At 35.2% G+C, this 22654-nt stretch overlaps 1 protein-coding gene across 3 annotated transcripts in view; it reads right to left on the bottom strand.

The window, feature by feature from the left end:
- LOC105481123 (microtubule associated protein 2) overlaps window positions 1-22654 on the bottom strand; it is a 315665-nt gene that overhangs the window by 256178 nt on the left and 36833 nt on the right. Inside the window, exon 2 of one of the 3 annotated variants that reach the window (XM_071073883.1) lies at window positions 9920-10003. The exons of the other annotated variants lie outside the window; for them this stretch is intronic. The gene's annotated coding sequence lies outside the window, so the exon portion shown is untranslated. The remainder of the gene's footprint in view (window positions 1-9919; window positions 10004-22654) is intronic. 3 annotated transcript variants of the gene reach the window in all.

Genomic DNA, 22654 nt, shown 5'->3' with positions numbered 1-22654 from the left:
TTTTTTCTATCAGTTAGTGATTAAATATGTCTGAGTCTCAGTTTTTTCATCATTAGAATGGGGGTAATAATTTCTCAGAGTTCTTTGAGATAATGAGATAATGTGTGTTAAGAGTGCATCAGAAAGTTTGGTATAAAATGGGGGCTTAAATCTTCATTCAATAATATGTTTGCAAAAATCTGTTCACTTCCTACGACCAACAATATATCAACCTGAACGCATATTGCCACATGTGTCAAAGGGGAAAGGACTGACATAGTTTTTAGAGAGGCTGACTCTGAGAGGTTAAAATGTATTAACACTGAAGTCAATGCTGCTGACGTTGGATTTCTGATGGTGACATTATTTCACTTAATTTTAACCTTAATTCTCACATTAACTATGAATTTTTTTTAAAAAATCAGCACAATTAACTTACAGTCACTTATGCAAACATTTTTTCATGTCGATATTGTGCAATGTTGGATATCTATACTGCATGAGATAGAAAGCAAGCATAGCACTCTGCCTTCAGAGAGTTACCATTTAGTAAAAGAGCTAAGACACATAATCAGTCTCTACAACAGAACCACAAATATTACTTTTTAAGTATGAATAGTGAAGTGTCAACACTGATTCTACTGCTGTCTTTGAGATTTTGGTCAAATCACCCCAGCTTTTCCTAGTGTATCTTCTTTTCTAAGATGTTCTACTTAAAAAAAAAGAAGTTCCACAGTAAAATAAATGTATACATACACATAGGAATACATTATTCTGAAATAAACAAAGAGAATTCTCATGTATTTTAACTCACAAATAACTGTAGCATCATCAACACTATATGAACAGAAGTTCATGGAAGCTGGCTGTCCTTTAATATATGCTATATGGTGAGCTAATACATGCTCAATAACACAGAAGATAGGTTTAGGGATAAAACATATCCAAATTCTATGTTCTGAATAAAAATGTATTCTACTATCATAATTCCCTTTACATTAGAAACCTAAAGACAAGCTGGCTTCATAGTTAAGTGACCTAAGACAGAGGTTGTCATGTATATCTCAGTTCAGCATTTCCCTTCCTTCATCTGGAGTCAAATTCATCTTTTTTGTGGGGAGCCAATTTTATGTGGTTTAGATGTGGTTGACCACACACAGTCCAATCCTACCCCAGCCTCAGTCACAGGATAATATAGGTCAATCCATGGACTCCATTTCTTGGGGACACTGATTGGTTGAGAGCTGGGAATTCAGGCCACATTAGGCTGGAGTGGCACTTTGGTGTACTGCCCAGTCCCCATCAATGAAACAATGTCCTAGCCACAGGGGAAGTTACTGTCAGTAGAGAAAGCACCGGTGTTGGGCCCCTTCAGATATTGCCTCCCCTTCCCTGGGTGGCCCACATCCAGTGATGGATCAATGCAGGAGTATGAAGGCTGAACCATCTTCACCCAATAGGAGGCAAGCTGAAAAGCATTCTTCTGTTGGGAGATGTTGTCACTGGGTTGCAAAGCAGCTCAAGTTCTCCCTCTGCCCATTCCTGTTTTCTCTTCCTTCCCTTCGATGGACATTTATCCCAAGAAACATTCAGCAAGCTACATTCTGTGTCAGAGTCGGTCTCACTGAAATTCAATTTCTTTTTTTTTTTTTTTTTTGAGACGGAGTCTCGCCCTGTCGCCCAGGCAGGAGTGCAGTAACAGGATCTCAGCTCACTGCAAGCTCCCCCTCCCGGGTTTACGCCATTCTCCTGCCTCAGCCTCCCGAGTAGCTGGGACTACAGGCGCCTGGCACCTCACCCGGCTAGTTTTTTGTATTTTTTAGTAGAGACGGGGTTTCACCGTGTTAGCCAGGATGGTCTCGATCTCCTGACCTCGTGATCCGCCCATCTCGGCCTCCCAAAGTGCTGGGATTACAGGCGTGAGCCACCGCACTCGGCCAACTGAAACTCAATTTCTAACACAGGACAAAAACAGTCTTCCCTGATACGTGAAGCCTGTACAGGAGATGGTCTCTTTTCCTCTCAGTTACTACATGTAACAATCTTGTAAGCTTGAAGGTACTGGTATCTCTTTTCACCATGGAGAAAGAGCCTTATGATGAACCCAGCATTTCCAGATGAAGCAGAGCAGCAAAATGGAGAGAAAATGAGAGGAAGAGTGGGAAGGAGGGAAACAGTGGGATGGAGAGTGAGAAACAGAAAGAGAGAAGAACAAGACTAAGCTAATGATTACAATGGTAAACCTGGTTCCTGCCATCCCTATACCAACAGGACTTGTGGACTTTTTATATCGTATATGCATTAATATTTTTGTCTAAACTCTTTTAAATTTTTTCTATTTACAGGTGAAAGAGCCTGATTATTATAGTAAATATTGATACAAATCTTATTATGAACTTCAAACAACACAAAATGGCTGATAGATAAAGCAGCATCATGTTTGGCAAATCCTGCTAATGGACTAGAACATACAGTATGTAGTAAAGAAAACAAACAAACTTTAGAGCATCTCCATTGCAAGGTTCTAAGGAAAAAAAATGTGATTCTAACAACAAATAAAGCAATGCGAGCTTGTAATCATCTTTAAATATTTTTTCCAGGTATCCACAGACTCAGCCAGAAATTCAATGCTATTCAAAATTAAATGTGTAAGAAGAAAAAGTATACAATGACCTTATTGTTCCTTGTGTAAACTAGAACCTAGTAGTTTCCCTCCAAAAGGAATAAAAAGTCCCAGTTAATAAAGCTAATGGGTGTAGTACTAAGTGGAGTCTACTAGTCTAGTAGACTACATTATTATATTCTAAAGTTCTATTTATCATTCTCCTAAGGAAGACCCTCATCCTTGGCAGAACATTATCAAGCTCTCCCTCTTTGACACAGTGACAGTCTAGTGATTTCATATTAACTACTCTTAGTCAATATGCATTTTTAGCTAGAAGCCTATCAGCTATTTGAGTATGTACATTATTAGGCAAGGAATGATGAGGAAAATTGTGACAAATGTCAAATGCAGCTCAAACTGTCACACTTTAATTAAACAAATTTATGTTACTTATTTAAGTAAAACATGGGAAACAGTAGCAGTAAAACACATTTATAGGCTCAGTTGTGCAAAATAATTTGGGCTTTCTACTAGCAACTCAATTTTATTTTGATGCATAATTTGAAAAAGGTTCGTCTATCATATCTGCTAAGGCTGAAGAAAGTTATAATTTACCAAGTCTTATAAAATGTTAATTTAAAAACTTTACATTTTTATTTGACATTTTTATTTTTAGTAATAGAACACAGGACTGAAAATATTGTTTTACGTAGTTCAAAATTGTGCTATTTTCTATCTCAAGGCAGGGGTCAGGCATACTGCATTTAATTACAGAATCTCTGAATTTTTCTATAATTTGTTGACTTATTCATATATCCTGCCCTTGGTTCTGAGAATGCTGAAATCAACATTGTTACTTTAAGATTTAGAAATTAATGAAGCAAATGTAACTACCATGTATTTTGAATTTCAGATTTCCTGTTCATTCTTTATTATTGCCTAACCCTAGACAATTGATCAAAAAATTATCTTTATTATCATGGTTCCTATCTATTAAGCAAATAGTAATATGACAAAATATAATTGCATTAATAGAATGATGTAAATGTCAATGAAGTTCTGGTAATGAAATTTTATATAGGTGATGCAGAATATTAATATTTCAGCAGGTTCCTATGCCAATTTCAACAAAACCCCACAAAATCCCCTCTTTAGTTAATTTTAATTAAATACAGAATCTAATGAAAAGGAGAGATATGTGTCTTTTGCACAACCATATAAGGAAAAAATAGATCAATATTAAAAGGGAAACCAATGTATTTTCCATGGTATAAAATACTCCATGTTTGTTGAAGTCTAACTATGGAAGAAAAAATATCACTTGCTTTTGTAACTTGAAAATGAATACACATATGTTAAGACATAAGATATGAATATTTACTTTATTCATTGTTTAAAACCGTTTCTTAATTGATTCTCAACAAATAAAACTACTTAAATGAAGGCAAGCCAATAAAACTCTGTGACTGGGTAAATGTTAGACACCTTTTAAAAAAGTTGTTTCAAACCCTGGAAGAATCTATACAGGCTATTTAATTTTCATCAGACATGAAAATATGGGCAATTTCCTTCAAAGTTAAAACAAATATCACAGGACATCAATCAAAACATTTCTATTTAGATAATTAAATCTAGAGTGGAAATGGGAGACATACCAACAAAACAAAAATGTGGAACCTCATAGCGAATTGAAAATAGCAGTCACTAGAAGTTGGTATTTTAATAATGTATGATAAACATCAAAAACCTAAATTATTTATGTATGCCTGCCCTACATATATTTAGAAAGTGGACTCTGCAACAGGAGAGTTGCAGCAGCTGTGAAGTGCTGGGTGTCCATGACACAACCATGTTATCTCTTACTGCTCCTGTTTCACGTTCTTCTATAGTGAAGTTTTGTAAACTGTATTTCAAATATCCAGATACATTTTAAAGTTGGCAGTAGTAAACATTTGTTTTCAATTACATAATTAAGCTAATAATCACTGAGCGCTGCTTTATGCTGGGAATTCTTTGGAAGTGTTAATTCACATAGTTTTAAAAATAAATATGTGAGGTAGATAATATTATGGTCATCTCCATTTTAAAGATAACGACATTAGGCACAGAGAGTCACTTGCTAAGGGTCACAGGAGAGAGCATGATTGGGATTTTAAGCTGGACTGCTTGATTTTAGAGGCTGGGTTCCTAACCACTAAAATTGATGTCATTCTCTTACAGGTAACTAGCAATAATGACATGTTTACCAGAATTTTTTTGTTTGTTTGTTTTTCATTCTATTTTCCCCACACCTAACTGATCCTAATCAGGTGCCACAAAACTTTAGCCCAAGTAGCACTTTCTTAATACAATAGAATAAGAGTAATCTAGCAGTATTTTTAGTATTTTCATTTTATTTTTTGAGACAGAGTCTTGCTCTGTCCCCCCAGGCTGGAGTGCAGTAGCCCTATCAAAGCTCACTGCAGTCTCAACCTCCCAGACTCAAGCCATCCTTACACCTCAGCCTCCTGAGTCACTGGGACTATAGGCATGCACCACCACACCAGGCTTTTTTTTTTTTAATGTTTTGTATAGAGGTGGTCTCACTTGTGTTGCCCAGGCTGGTCTTGAACTTCTGGGCTCAAGTGATCCTCCCACTTTAGTCTTCAGAGTAACCAGGATTACAGGCGGGAGCCACCACACTCAACCTTTAGTATTTTTAACACCAGAACTGTCAGAGTGGAGAGACAAAGAAGGAAAAATGTTAGAAGGGATGCAGAGAAGTGGAGAGAGAGGTAGGGGAAAGAGAAGAAAGCATAGGTGGAGATTAAGACAGACTTAAATTTCCACTTAAAATTACTTCCCTTTGGTTAAAGAATAGCCTAATGTTCTTTATTGTGCCCTCTACTAAAGACAATTGTAAAGGGATTTAGGAATAGCATGAGCTTCTCACACATGTGGCTAAAGCAATGGAAAGAAAAAAATTCATGATGTATTCTTTATTCTGCCATTTAAAAAAATTTTTTAATAGAGCCTTATTTATGTACTACAGTGTGGCTTCTTCATATTTCATTTTTATGGCTTTTTTTTCAGTATAATGTTTTCTTTTGAAATAGTTTCAGATTCACAAGAAGTTGCAAAAGTGGCCCAGGCTATGGTATACACTTCACTCAGCTTTCCCAGTTCCATCATTAATTTTTTGTATATGAAAAAGTGAATGGATCACTTTCATTGTTTCCAAATCTTCTGAAAAGCACAGAAACTAACACTTGTACAGTACCCACACCAATGTCCTGCAAGGTGGCTCTGCTGCAAGACTCTTGATGAAGCTTGGGGAAGACATCATCAAACTGTGGACTTGAATGCTAAACCTGCTGGCAGCCTGCCCTCTCACAGTATGGTCTTCGTCATGGGTGCCAACAAGACTTGGCATTGTTTAAAAAGAAAAATAGCTCAGCCAATCTTTGTGATGAAGGTTTTGAATGCTTAACCGAATTCAATTAAGACAGGAAAAAGGAATTGCCTTAACATGTGCAGAATAAAAAAATCTTTGTTTTTATTTTTTTCCAAAGAGCTCACTTTTCTCAAATGAGAAAATGAAGTTTAATTTAGTATAAGAAAGATAAATTGTAATAAAGAAAACTTAAAAGGCTTTGTGTCAAGACAGATTATATTCAAAAGCAATATTTGGGTGATGGGTTAAGAGAACAGCTGGCACAACTAAGGCCTGAATGTGCACCCTGAGGTTGAGAAGAAAATGAAGAGCACTTAATCATATGGACGTTGTACATTTTTCAAGACATAAAACCTCTAATGTTGCTTTTCCCAGACCAAGGTTGGTGAAAAAGCTTGGAGTCTGCTTTATTACATTGGGCTTTCTGCCCAGTTTTAATCACCATTAGGGAAATAGGCCTCTGACCAGGATACCATACTTCACTTTCAGGATGGCTAGTGGCAAATAGCAGTGTATTTCCTAAATTACAGCCTGAATTATAAGTATAGTAGAACAACAACAACAAAAAAAAAACTAAGAAAAACAAATCGTGGGGAGGACTACTACAGGTTTGACTAATTCACCACTTTCTGTAAATGGATCTCTTTCTTCAGCATCGGTTTACTGAGATGTTTAATTCCAAAGTAAAGGAAACAATCTTATGTCAGAGGTCAACAGATCTTCTAAGTGACTGCTATCACTTTAAGATGGACAGAACTCTCATTTCCAAAACTAGGATCTACAATCATGTTCTCGAGAAGGCTTTGGCTTAAAATTCATACCCATTTTTAAAGTATTTTCTAAATGTTTATTCTAGAGACATCTTCCTCTATTCTGGATGATAAGGAATTTTTTTTTTTTTGAGATGAGAAGTTTCCAGTATAATAAAATATATTCAATCTAAAATTTAAAAAGCATTTTGAGTTGTATTAAAATTGTCTTCTCTGAAAGAGAGAAATGGAAAGCTTTGTCTAATAAACATTCAGCATGTACCAACTGACCTCCCATCAGTTTTTCCTAGAGAAAAGAAATTTACAGTTTTTCTAGAGACCTTCATAGAAGGTTCTGGAATACTGCTACATGGTGACCCAGTGTACTTAAGTACTTAAGTACTATACTTAAGTACTATAAATATATTAAGTACTATAAATATATTCCATACAAGCTGACATAATTACATAGTGTTAAAAGTCAAATATGCATTAAAATTGGAATATATAGATACAAAGATTGATGCTTATTTAGAATTGATACATTAATAGAACAGAACTGTAGTTCAAATAGGTTGAATTTTTTATTGCCTGTTCTTCAAACAAAAAATGGTTATTTCCTACTCGAACATAACAATATTGATTTGATCTCTAAGCTGTACTTCACTATTTTATATAATTTCTGATTTTACATTTTATGAGGTTTTCCCTCTCATATGTACCCTTAGATGAAATAGTAATATCTCTGTTAAACATTTATTTCTAAATGTTTTTATTTTTTCAAATACTATGTTTTGCCCTAATATTATAAAGTAATGTAGTTTCAGGATAATTGCATTGAGCAGAGATGAAAGGGAGTATTTGACCTTTCAGTTCAGAGTTGTATACAGTGGCTTAAATAAATAAAAACAAGAAGAGAATTCTATACACAGTTTATATATTTTTACCGTGAATAAAGACACAATCTTACAAATATGCATTTTTAAAAACTGATTAGAAGATGGTTTTACATTCACTGACTTGTGATTTGTGTACATGTATAACACACAGTAGGATGTTACCATTTTCATGTAAACTTCATGATAGGAGCAAATTACTTTAGTGTAACAGATTGTGTTTAAAGATATATAACTATAAATCAATTTTCCAGACTGCAGGATTAAGATAAGAAGTGGAGCTAAACTCATTCCTCTTCATACACATAGAAAATTATTAGGTAGGAAAAAAATGCTTTCACCCAATCAAGAATAATATTAGAGTGAAAACTCATTACTTGCAAAAAGTGAAAAAGATATTTGAAATTATCTCTGGCAGGAAGGAGAAGATAAATCATGACCAAATTGGATTCAGAAATAATATTGTTGAATTGAGAAAAATATATATGCTTTCCTCATGCCTATTTATAGATTTAAGTTGTTTGTATACATGTATGCATGTAGTAACAATCTCCATGTATTTTACTCACTGTGTAGTAAAATAGGATTTTATTTTATTTGCCTGAAAATCACCCATTTCAAGCTTTAAGTAGCACCTGCTTGTCCTAGTATTTGTGATGTAATAAAGTTATACTTTGTTATTTATATGCACAGTTAATTTTTGTAATACATACACATACACACTCATATATAATATACTTCTCCTCTCTCTTTCTTTCTTATAACAATACTGATCAAAGCAGGAGAATATGGAATATAATGGTCCATACTATTATATTAGAATGTAATGGAATACTATTTGCCAGAAACCAGCATCGACAATCCTTTTTTATAGACTGTGCATTGTTCCTGGGCTGATGGAATAAGCAATAAATAATTATTTAAAAAGTGATATAACTGCCTTTCTATCATGCTGTAACATATAAATTATACAAAGGACTCATAACTTTCACTATCTAAGAAAAAAAATCCAGCTGACAAAACATATGCAGTAAAGTCACTGTCTTTAGGCACTTACCACATTTGGCTCAAATGAATTGCAGTGACTTCCTAAAACTTAGACCAAAGTTAAGTACATTTGCATAGATCAAACCACAAATCAGTTGTAGCCAAAATTGCTTCGGTTCAACAGCTGGCAGTATGCCCATACCTCAAGCTCCCCTTGGGTTAACCACTATAGAGAGCATCTAAGGTAATAAGTACTATTTCTAAAGTTTGCCTCCTCAGATCGGCTCAATGTTAGAAAACAACATGAATCAGGTTTGTGGAATGTGAGTAGAGCATTGTGGGGTAGATCCTTAACTGGTGAAACCACACAGAAATAGACAAAGATTGCATAAGGCAAATAAATACAGTAAGCTAGAAATAATCACATTTTCTCCTAGTGAAACCTTAAGAAGTAATATGTGATAATTTTTTTAAAAATATATGCTGTAAAATACAAGGATACAAATATGCATTTAGTCATTCTTTAATAAGGTGCTATTAAGACAGTGATAAATAATTTTAGTTCTGTTTCCTATGTTCTAATTTTTCATTAGTTACTTCATATCTAAGGTATTTATTAAATATATCACAAACTAGTCTCATAAACACTTTAGAGAGCTCTATTAATAATTCCTGTAACTTTTTGCCTGGTAGGCCAAAACTGTAAGAGTAGACAACTACCCATCTCTGTTTTATCTTTATCTGTTTCTATATCCCTAAGTATAAAATTTTAAATTAAAATTTAGACACTTGGGGGTGACAAATCACAACATAAAATTGTACAGATCTCTTAATGAAAACATATGTGATAAAAGCAAAACTTTTAAATATATATGCTGTTATACCTCCTTCTACCTCCTAGGTCTTGCTGTAGACTTTTTACCCTCAAGACCTTAACTCTTTAACAAATGGATTTTCATTATTTAGTTAATCTATATTAAAATACTAAGAAGAATGAAGGAAAGCAACATTTCTACTCATAAGTAAAATCCTCTAAAAGTCACTGAGTAGAAAGGCACAGACCACTTTTTTACCACTTATGTTCTCACCAAAGTATAAATATTTGCCCCCAATAACCTGACAATCACTGTAAAACGTGGGATTTATGGATGAACAAACTTGGTTCCAGGAATGCCAGTAGGTACTTGAGACAGACCAGACCAAAATACAGCACAACACTAAGCAGGAAGTGCAGTAATAGTTGATGTGGGGAGGACAATTTGTGACATACTTTTAAGAAGGGTATGAAGTCACCAAGGACTAGCATCCTGGTCCTGGAGCTCAGACTGCAATCGTAGCCATCAAAGATGTTGGTCTGATGTTGAAAGAATCAGAAGAATGTAAAAACAATAAATATACACATAACAGCAATCAGAAATCTCTGTACTTTGTTTGAAAATTGCTAATCCACTTATGTTCGTTCCTATAAAACAGCCTTGACTAGAAGATCTCTAAACTTCCTTCTAATTCATTGCTAGCATTATATTAAATAGGATAACGCTTTTGTACCAACTCACAGTTGACTGTTCTTGGATATAAAACAATGACTAAGCAATTTCAGTGACAACAATAATTTTTTTTTTTTGAGTAGTTCTAACTACTCATCTCTGTGTTACACAATCCTGTTTTTTTTTTTTTTTCTCCTCCCTCAAGGTTTAAGGGGGCAAATGGTCTTTGGTCATTAGTACTTAACTTCTCTTTCTTTCATTCACAAAGAGGTATTTCAACACTCAAGCCTTTGTCAGCACTTTGATGAATTGTTCTCTTAAATCTTCTGAAAACAAAAAGCAGACTGCAAGCTCTCACTTTTCCTGAGATTCACCTGGCCATGAGCTTTTTAAGTATCACTTCACAACTCCAACATAACCCAGGGCTGGCTATACCCTTCAGAACTCTGGTGGAAATGAAGCAGGAAGCCAAGTACCTTGGCCTTCAACAGCTTTCTGACTCTAGTTTTCAGCTTGGTGTTTATATACCTTCAACAATCCTAAGGGACCCATTTTCTCCTTAATAAACCTAGTCACCAACTTAAATCCTTGGCTAACAGCCCAGACACACACTTGCTCTGAAGGCCATCAGTAACAATATCCCAGAGGGGCTCCAAATGAAAATTTAAAATCTATAGCTTCTATGTGAGATGATAGATATGTTAATCTGTTTCACTATTGTAATCATCTTTTATTTTTATGTATAGCATAGCATCATGTTGTAAACCTCATATGTACAAAATAAAATTGATTGTTTAAAAAATCAGTAGTTATATGATATGTAATTGTCAGCTGTTCATAACATATCTAGCATATTAACCCTTATGGAAAATCACTGTGATGAAGTGGTGGTGAAGAGAATAGCAAAATTGGCTGTGAAACTCCTTTTAACCATAAAATTTGATTTATTTATCTTTTCAACACGGCAGCAAAAGTACAGTATCTCATTTTCATGTCCTTATGTTAGGACTTTTTAAAGCTAGAAATTCCTACTAATAGAGACCAGGTTTATATATATTTGATCTTATCATTAAAATTTCTCCTTATTTGGCATTTTAAAACCTAATTTAACCTTTCATTCTCAAAGAAATACATTTTTAAGGTAATAACATATATCAAATAAGAGAAAATAAATATAAATAAAGTATTTGTAGAACATGTTCCCTCCTTTTTATTCTTTTATTAAGGGGAGGGTTGGGAACATGAGAAAAATCATTTAAGTACTAGGTTAAAAAGCTCCCACTGTTCTTAAAAACTTTTAGTAAATTAATTTAGAAATAATAGCTTTCTTTACCAAATTTACCTACAATTTTAGAACAGTTAATGGTCAAAACCCATTTAATATTCCTCCCTTACCATAGCAGCACCTACTTTTGTTTAACAAGTCAATAACTAAATGCATGTCAGGCACCATGCTAGGCACTGGGGATATCATGGTGACCAAAACCAGTCGGTTTGGGAACCCAGTTCCCATTCTCAAAAGGCTTACAGTCTAGTAGAGAAGACAGGTATTAATAGGTTTAACATAATTAAAACCTGAAGTGAGTATTCTGAGGCAAAGGAACCTGAAGGAGTTTGAATAAGGATTCCCTTCCTGTGTAGGATGAGTCAGAATTAACCAGAAAGAGGGAGAGTGGGTGAGAATGTGAACTAGAAGAAAATGCATGTTGCCTTAGAAAAGAGAAACATGGTGTATTTGAGGTAAAATGTGGCAATGTGGAGAATGGTATAAGTGAGACTAGGAAAATAAGCAAGAGTCATACCATGCAGAACCATGTCAGTTATGGAAAGATTTGTCTTTGTACCAGAAGACAAATGGGAAGCTACTAAAGACCTTTCAACAGGGACATGAATACTGATAAGTTTGCATTTTTCCAAAATTAGTCTACTCCAACATGGAGAACAAGTTGAAGGGCATGTTCAGGAGATACGGGAAAAACAGTAAGTCATTGTCAAAAGCAAGACTGTGTTTGTGTTCATTAGAGAAGATGAATGGGGAAAGATGACATGCAAGTGGTTTTTGCCCTCAAGAAGGTGTTCCCTTTCAGTATTTACTTTTGGAATCCAGATATATTAATGCAGAGAAGCTGGACTTGGGAGTTAGTATAGCCAAACCAAGCGCCCCAGATGACCTCAGAATTGAAAGCACACGGTGCAAGGGAGCTATGATGGAGACAGAACAACCAGGGGCAGTGGCTGCTAATGGAGGTGAGGTTGAGAAACTTTTGATGACAAAGACCGGACATCTTTCTGATGAGATTTTACCCTTACCCAATGCAGTTCAGTGACATCACTTATTTTACAGGGGAAGAATACAGGAAAAAGTAGAAAAAATATTTAATTATATATAATTATACATACATAAAAATATATATGTAATATATATGAGATATATATATATATTTTACTTAATTTCCTAAGTAAGGCAGAAGAGAAGTCCTTGAGGGGGGAGATGTATGTGTAATTACAGTATAGCACAAACTCAAACTGCTAAAGAAGACACGTTAATAATATGCTTGGCTAGATAAATACACAAGATCCCTTGCCATATGTAAAACCATTTCTTTCCCACTTTTAAAACAGTGCCAAGGGGCACTGTGCATGTACATGACAAGCTGTTTCTAATGATCATCTCCTGCACAACATTTGCCTTGCCCAAAGCACTGTTTGGATTTTCACTTCTTTCAATTACAAGGGTTTAAATTCAAACATGCTATACTAATTTTGAACATTGAAGATTTACTATATTAAACAAATATGGATGACTAAGTTCTGAAAGCAAACATATGTGTTTGATGCAGCAAACCATAATAAAACTGGTAGGTGGGCTGTTGAGAATGTAGACCTACAGAACAGAAACCAGTAGTTCTTGAGTATTTATTGTGAGCCATGCACTCTCACATTTACTATTTCACTTAACAGTCAATACTGGCCAGTGTGACAAGAATTATAACTTCAGTTTTGTAGGTTGATAAAATGGAGGTGCATCAAGTTGAAATAATTCTCTTAGAGAAACATAACTAGTAAGTGGCAATGCTAGAACTCAAATCCTAGTGTGTGTGGTTGAAAGACAAATTATTTTTATAACACCTAGCCTGCAAGAATGAACTACACTTGCTTAGATAATTCTTAGCCTGAGTAGGAACCAAGGCACTGACATTCCTATGGGTGTATGGAGGGATGTGTGTATGAGAGACAAAGACAGAAAGGCAGAGACGTTGACTGGCTGTGAAGGGAGGCTGCAGCAGGTGCAGAGGGAGAGTAAGAAAGGATAAAGGATGGAATGAGCATATCATTGCTTCTCTTCCTAACAAGATGGAGATGGAAAGAAGATAGAGCACATTAATCATTAACCAAAAAAAGTGGATTATGCATATACTTACTTGAGTATGGCACCCCAAAATGAAATTTTTGTGTTTTTAAAAAACAAAATACAAAAAAAAAGTTATATCAGAAATGTTTTAGAGAACTAAGCATATTTTGGCCCAGAGAAGAAGATTCACTGGAGGGCATGGAATCTGTCTTCGCAACCAGGAACAAACATCTTATGGAAGATAATGGAACATATTATATCTAGTTTAAGGGAAGAACTTACACAAATGAGTGAAAACTGCAGGACAAGCTATGGCCTGAGACTAAGAAGTTCCATCTAGCAATGAGAAAATGGGGTAAGCTGACTCAAGAGATAATGAGTTTCCTAATGGAGGAATTCAAATAAGGCCCAAATAAGCTCAGGTCATAAATCTGTTTAAAGAGGATTCACGCATTTAAAATTGAACAAGATGATTCCCCAAATCTCTTCTAACTCTCTGGTTCTTATTAATAAGATTTCATGACCTGGTTCAATTTCTGGCTCAGCCATAAACTTACAGTGTGGTCCTGATATATCATCTTGAATGTTATCCTGGAAGCTGGAAGTTAAGAGTCACAGAGAAATGTTCCCACATGTTGGTGGCCCCAGGCACTGGAGCAGTCCCATCAACATTACTTGGTTGCCCTGTGCCTCTGCCTCCTGCTTCCTCACCTACTAAGGGTAATATATATCCAGATCAAAGATATCCATATGGTTAAATTAGATGCAGTCTATAACACTCTTTCCAAAGGTACCATATCATTATCTGTTGGTGCAGTTTGCAAAAATATAAGAATCATGACTCATGTTGCTGAGTGTTGAAGCGACAAACTCTTGATAAACTGAATGTAAGGCTTTGTGTACTTAAAGAAACACTAAACTGAAAAAATCCTCCATGAGACTTTTTAGTTTTCTAAAAACTGAAATTAGCCTACTCGGAGAGATGCGAAAAAATTAATGATCAGATAAAACTGGCCCAAATTTTAGAATAATTCTATTGAGAATGGACTAGTCAACTACCGAGATGAAAGTTGAATTTTTCAAGAATCAAGTGCCACCCCACCATGGGAAAATACAATGAAAAAAGCAAAAATCTCATTCTCAAATTAGGGCTGAGGGACTGAGCAGGCTTAGGTAAGACATGCATGCAAATAACATGACATAAAATGTGATCTCTGTCATAAGGTAAGTATAAACCAGTTGCTGCAGCCAATTCTTAATTATTTTATGTAATAACTTCTTGTAGCACTTCATATGAGCTAGGCATTGTTCCAAGTGCTTTATATTTAATATAATCCTCATACCAACCTATGAGACAGGTACCATTATTGTCCCTATTTTGCAAATGCAGCAACTGAGGCAAAGGGATGTTAAGAAACTGCACATGGTCTTACAGCTAGTAAGTGGTAGAGAAGAGAGATTGAGCCCTGGTGATCTGTCTGCAGAGTCCATGCTCTTATTCTCTTCATTTTCTTGCCTCTTCAATCTAGACAAGAAAGAGTAAACAATTCCTACTCCAAGGAGAAATGCCAAGAAATAAAATACTTTAGGAATAATGCATATATGAGATTTTACCTGGTAGAACAGAATCAAAATGGTAATACAGAGAAAGAGTAGCATAACAAAGGGATGATGAGAAGAATGTAAGGGGAAAGAGTATGTGAGAAATGGTGAGATCATTCCAGGCTGGCCAGAGATTCAGGGCCATGAATGGGAGTAGCAGGAAGAGACAAATCTAAAAAAGTATATTTTAAGTAGCGCTCACTGGTATGTTGTTGGAAGCTGAAATTTATATTTTAAGAATTGGGTAGACATCAGAAATGATTAATCAGGAGAGTGATAGGACAGAAGATGGAATTTGGAAAGCATCTTCTGGTGGTATATTATGTAGGACAAAATGACAGGGGTAGAAACTGAACAGAAACACCCCAGGAAAAAGGTCGTTGCAATTAATTTAATAAGGGACAGAAGGCCTGAATAAGTGAGGTGGAAATAAAGTCCAAAAGAAGACACAGCAAAGGTAATAAGTGACACAATTTGTACAAATTAAATGTGGGGGTGAGAGAAAGCTTTTGCTCTGTCAATTAGAGTCTGGGTGGCTGCATGGGTATGAAGTGTTCTCCTTAAAAATAAGGAAAATTTGGCAAGACGGAGAAGGTGTGGAAGAGGTGACAAGTTTTGACTGGGACATACTGAGCTTAATGTAGCAGTGGAACACTCAAGAGAAAATGCCACTGGGCAACTGGAAATGTTAGTAAGGAACATGGCAGAGGGGATAGTGAGGAAAGACAGAAATTCAAGTCTTCAATCCCTCTCATCCAGTGAGAACCAGGTAGCTCTTTTATTTTGAAAGTGGCGGCCTGGAGCCGTGGCTCATGCGGAGGCAGAGGTGGTGGATCACGAGGTCAGGAGATAGAGACCATCCTGGCTAACACGGTGAAACTCCATCTCTACTAAAAGATACAAAAAATTAGCCGGACGTGGTGGCAGGTACCTGTAGTCCTAGCTACTCGGGAGGCAGAGCTTGCAGTGAGCCGAGATCGCGCCACTGCACTCCAGACTGGGAGAGAGAGCGAGACTCCGTCTCAAAAAAGAACGAACGAACGAACGAACGAACGAACTGAACGAACGAAAGAAAGAAAAAGAAAGGAGAAGAAAGAAAGAAAGAAAGAAAGAAAGAAAGAAAGAAAGAAAGAAAGAAAGAAAGAAAGAAAGAAAGAAAGAAAGAAAGAAAGAAAGAAAGAAAGAAAGAAAGAAAGAAAGAAAGAAAGAGTCAAGAATTCGATCTTCTACTGTTTTCTTAGCTTTCTGCCATGATATTAGACAAACTCCACAATTTGTTTTCAATTCCTCTATTTATGAAACAAATGTATTCCCTATCTTTAAGTGTTTTCATGCAGAAAGAAATATGCAGCATTTAGATCATGGAATCACTCAGACCAAGCTAGCTTAAATCTTTGCTCCACTATCTCTTAATTAAGTTGCCATCGAAAGTTCTACTTTCTTTGTGTGAAAAATGGGTATTATTGCCATCATATGATTATGTAAAGTACTTGGTACCTAGTAGGTCCTTGATAAATGTAGCTATTTATTGGATATTTAATGTGATCCAGCCACTTTATTTGCTTAACCTACAACCCGATAAAGAAGATACTACTATTAGTCCTTTTTACAGATAAGAAAACTAAGTCTTAGAGAGGCAAGTAAACTTCCCAATATCTATTTCCAAATGTCATTTTAGGGAAAAATCAGTCTAGAAAAAGTATTCAGGATGGATTAGAGCTACTTTTATTGAAGGAATGTGGTAAGTGTAGACAGTTATTTGTAGGGAGTCTTTTAATCAAAAGCTAATACTAGAGATTCCATTTTCTTAGGTGACAAATGTAGGCATTAATAGCTGATAAAATCAAATTCTACTCTGTAAGAAACTGAGACAAACCTACAGTTTATGATTTTTTGGACTAAATAATCATTTCTTTAGTAGTGTCTTGGGACTTTAACACAAACCAGCCTGCTAAATATTTGATCATACTTGAAGTCATAATTCAATGATAGCTTTGGGTCATTTGGTAAGGAAATATTCTTCATAGCCCAGAACAAATTTCAGCATTTCGGATTCTTTGGACTCCTTGTGCAACAGTCTTAACTAAGGTGAAACCTGAGGAAGATCTGGGCCTTGATCTTTTAGAGGCTTGGCTTCACCATCACAGTGCTTTTGGAAAATGAAGCACAGCCCATTGATATATCCATTAAAAAAATTACACCTCTGCACAACTAGAAGAGGCGAAGGGAAATCTCTCAAGAACTAACATGTGTTTTAGACCTAAGGGTGTTTGCTAACCAAATTATCATTTAAACTGCTATGGAGGCTATAAATTATAGTGTAGTGAACAAATATAAGAAAATGAAAAATAAGTTAAATGCCAAGTGGTTACATCCTAGAATGGAGAAAGTATTATTGTTCTTTGTAATAACTTAGACTATTGAAATGGAAACAATTTTAAAACCCAGGTTTACTTTTCAACATGTTCTCACTCTATATAGTCATGAAATTAACTCAGAATTTTTAGAGAAAGTAGACTAGAAATTTATTTTCCAGTTTTCATGCAATACCATATTTTGTGTGTCCTCCTCTTACAATGATAGAAACTAGAAAAGTTATATGCAATTATTTTGCCTTTTAAAATGTGAAAATATATTTATAGCAAATGATATATTACTCACTCCAATGATAGATTACTCATGCACATTTTTTATTCTATTTTGAATGTGCCTTGACTGATTTAGTTTATTTTTCTTTTACTTTTTTTTAAGACAAAAGTATTTCCGGAACTATGTCATTTATATTATTTTCCTAAAGAAAATAAAATAATCTCTCAGGCAATTTTTTTTAAAACCTTAGTCCTAACCATAAAAATCTAATTATAAAAGGAAAGGGACTGGATTAAATCTTCCCTAAGTCTCCTTCCAGCTCTATGATTTTATTAATCCATGACCTTTGGAAAAAACGAAAATGCCCAACACCGGGGGAACGGTCATAGTCTATTCCTATAATACGATGCATGCAGCATTGAAAAGAAAGCTTATTATATTACATGAGAAGGGTGGGATACAGAATGGTATATATTTACACACACAATTATAATTATCTGAATGTGTGAGTATACCTATATACACATACACATATACATACACAGCAGTATAATTACACCAACAATAAAAAGAACACTTTTTAAGAAAGATGTTACGAGATGATTTCAGTTTTAAGGGAATACAGGCAATTTTAATTAATGTCATTGTATTTTCAAAACTATATTAGTTGTCTTTAATGACCTTATAATATAACTAGGTATTTTTAAAATCCATTCTTTGTAACCTTTAGTAGAAGTTGATTTTTTTTCTAACCTAAGCAATTTTATTATTAATATGTTACTGATAAATACAGTATAATTAATTGAATGCTGGACTGGAATCAGCCAATCATGTACAGTTTAATATCTGTAGAGTAATATCACTGTTTTCCAGCTTCATTCTTTCAGGAAAACTGAAACAATGTCACCTTCAAGCGTCCTCAAACTCTCCCACACCGAACAGCAAATATTGCCTAATAATGTTACAAAAATGGGCCTGACTGCAATATGTATTCTTCATTAAGTAGTATAATTTGAATAAATCTAAATTATTTCATTGACATTACTTTAATCACATGTAGAGATTTTTATCAAACTAATTCAAGAGTTGGAAATAGATGGTTGTGAGTTCCTAATATAATCGATACTGTTTTCAAAGTACCTGTGCTAATTCCTCCAAAAAAAAGACTAACATTGAAACTATGTCCACAAGGACAAGCTAATTTTTCTTTATACTAAGATATAATCATCTATTTTAGTGAACCATTTCAATCATTCAAAGCATTTGGGATGGCATAGAGCACAGTCTGAAATTTTGGACTTGTTACGGCAAACAGATCTGTTCATGAAGAAAAATAATACAGTAATACAGCTAATTTTCCCCAGTCATCCATTAGTCATTCCTAAACTCTGTGATCTGAACACCTATAACATTTGTCACGTTTATAATTAGATGTCTCAGAATGAGGGAGATGTCTGTATGTCAAAAACTATATAAACCACTCTAAATCTAGCGACTGAGAGCTAGTTTAAAAGGCAATCCCTACACCAACAATTTCCCTTACTTCGCTGAATCTACAGTCTCTAATTTGACTCAGGCAAATAATAGTATTTTACCAACATTCAAACTTTCAACAAAGAGGCATCTACAAAGATATAAAAGAAAATGGGACTAGACAACTACCATAGATTATTTCAATGATTTCTTTTAGAAACAGTTAAAATGTTATAACTCAGGTTTTACCCTTTTATCCTGGGCAATTTAGGTTAGATTCCAGTTTCCTCATATGTGAAATATGGGCAGTGAATTTCAGTGCATACATTTTTATGATTTCTCTTTGTAAATGTATTATGATTATATCTCATTGGTATATATAAGAATTATAATTACTAACTAACAAGCATGCCTTGATTTCAACTTTTACAAATTCACAAGGAAAGAATATGTTGAAAGCTGCTTCCTCCCCAGAGAGAGAGACCAAAAAAAGAAGAAAAACATTCTCAGGCCTCTAGCGGCAGAAGTCAGACCTTACCTAAAAGCAGACCAGAAAGCACTGCAGGGACACTTCTCCAAAGGAACACTTTCGTGAGACAAGTTAAGAAATGGTAAGAAGTTGACTTTTATAGTTTTGTATGAAATAAAACAAATTAGAAATAGCATGAGTTATCAGAACAAATTTTAAAAGACCATATTATTAATTAAAGAACAAATATGAGGTGGTTAGAGCAAGCTTATAATTGTAGAATGATACTATAAGGACTCAGTATAGAAACAATTTTTGCCATTTTTTCCTCCATCTCTTCCTGCCTTTTCTCATCTCAACATTTAACAAATAACCACATGAGATAGATTCTGAGGATCCATAAATAAAAGACACACTCATGTCTTCAAGTTGTTCATGCATATGCGTGTGCACGTATTTGTGTGTACGTGTGTGTGTGTGTACATTTGCTGGGAGTTGACAGAAGAGCAGGCATACAAACAGATAATTACACAAAAATCCCTTTTCATTTAAAGAGGTTGGGCTCCCAAAAGCCACTATTATAAGATTATTTACAACTGAAAATCTTAAAACTAAGTGCAGAACATTATAATTTAAATGATGTCTTTGCAATATATTTATTTACTAAACCCAAGCAATCAAAAACATAACTCTAACCAAATACTAAATCAATTATATCCTATGCATCTTAAACTAGTCATAATTAGATTAGTTTAATAGCTAATTACTGCTACCATAATAGCAATAATTGGTAAAAGATTTGTGGAAGAGAACATCCAAAGTAAAAGCATGGCATGGTCTTCTAATTGGTCAATGCTTTTCAGTTGCATGACTAGAGACTGACTTTTTTTTTTTTGTCTCTTGGATCCCAGCTCCTAGGTTCTATTGAGCTCTCAGAGATACAAAGTAGTGTGCATGCCTGAAAAGGTTTGTGGTTGCCTATAAATAACCTAATTGGAATAACTAAGTATTTTTCAAACCTCTGGTCCAATATTTTTAGGTCCATGGCATTAAGTCTTCTTGTGATAAATCCATGACAAAGTCACTGTCCTTTTTACACATGGCTCACTTTTCAAGGATACCACTGGAGTGCAGTTCTGAAACCTGTTTTTACCTCCTTTATTTTTCCTGATCTTGCCCAATAAGGCCTAATTGAAAAGTCCAACCATCTGCCATCCATTTTATTTCTCTTTTTCATATTCAAACACCAATTTCCCCTTTTCTCCCAACATTTATTCTCAAAAAGAAAACTGGAACAAAATGTTTCATAGTTGTCAAAAATTGAATTGAAATAACACTAATATATTTTACCAGATTTTTTTATAAAGCAGCTCAAGGTAGGAGAGGAATTAAAATACAGTTTTGATACATGTGATGACTCATAAAATAAGCATGAGGTACTACTGAGACCTTTAGACGCTAAAGGCACCTAAACCAGAGAGTAAAGGCCTGGGAAAGTTTTCTGCCAGACTATATCTGGATTAAATTTCATGGATTAGAAAAAAATCAGAAGAAAAAGGGAAATTCAGAGGAATATCATGTGTAAGAGTACTGAGATGAATGAGAATACAACAGACCAGAACAGTGGCAAAAGAAGAGGCTGAAATATTGGAAGATTAGAGATAAAAGAAACAAACAACAAAAACAATTAATTCATCCCAACACTTTAGAAAGCCGAGGCGGGTGGATCACCTGAGGTCAGGGGTTCAAGACTAGCCTGACCAACATGGAGAAACCCCATCTCTACTAAAAATACAAAAATTAGCCAGACGTGGTGGCGCATGCCTATAATCCCAGCTATTCAGGAGGCTGAGGCAGGAGAATCACTTGAACCCAGGAGGCAGAGGTTGCGGTAAGCTGAGATTGCGCCATTGCACTCCAGTCTGGGCAACAAGAGTGAAACTCCATCCCAAAAAAAGAAAAAAAAAAAGAATCTATTAAACTACAAATTTTAAACAGGAATTATTTAAAGCCACGCTATGCAGTCAAACTTTCTGCAATGATCCAATATAAAATTATGTGAAACCATACTGTCTAGCATGGTTGCCACTAGCCACATGTGTCTCTGGAGCACTTGAAATGAATGCAGCGCAATTGAGTAACTAAATTTCAAATCTTACTACATTTATTTAACTCAAATGCAAATGGTCATGTAGTTAATTTTGGAGAGCACAGATTTTTAAACAAATGCTTTATTTTTAATTTGAACCACTGTGAATAGTTTTATGGTAGTAATAATTAAGTTTACTTAATAATCAGGATTTCTGGAGTATTTAATGAGATTTTTATTTTTACTTTTCAGTGAAACAAGTTAATATCTTCAAAGTTTCCATTTTTTGGCTGGGCACAGTGGCTTACTACTATAATCCCAGCCATTTGGGAGGCTGAAGTAGGTGGATCACTTGAGGCCAGGAGTTCAAGACCAACCTGGCCAACATGATGAAGACCTGTCTCTACAAAAAATACAAAAATTAGCTGGGTGTGGTGGCACGCACCTGTAAATTAGCTGGGTGTGGTGGTGTGTGCCTGTAATCCCAGCTACTCAGGAGGCTGAGGCAGGAGAATCACTTGACCCCGGGAGGCAGAGGTTGCAGTGAGCCAAGATCATGCCACTGTACTCCAGCCTGGGAGACAGAGTGAGACTCTGTCTCAAAAAAACAACAAAGAAGTTTCCATTTTTAAATTACCCACAAAGTAAGATTCTACTTACCACAAACAGGAGAAAGAGAAAATTTGTTATAAATTAGTTAAAAGATGAAAAAAGAGAGAAAAAATTAAAGAGAAAGGAAGGAAGGGCAGGGAAGGGGAGGGGAGGGGAAGGGAGGGGATGGGGAGAGGGGGGAGGGGAGGGAAAGAGAAGGGCAGGAAGGAAAGAAAAGCAAAGGAAAGGGAAAGGGAAAGGGAAAGGGAAGATCATTTCTCCTAGTTCTCCCATATCCCAATTACTAAGGGATTTTTTTCTCTTTCAGCTCTAAGGCACCTGAGTCACTAAAT

The sequence above is a fragment of the Macaca nemestrina genome, chromosome 11 (assembly GCF_043159975.1).
Source record: "Macaca nemestrina isolate mMacNem1 chromosome 11, mMacNem.hap1, whole genome shotgun sequence".
Classification (NCBI taxonomy): domain Eukaryota; kingdom Metazoa; phylum Chordata; class Mammalia; order Primates; family Cercopithecidae; genus Macaca; species Macaca nemestrina.
This window is presented reverse-complemented; position numbering and strand designations above follow the sequence as displayed.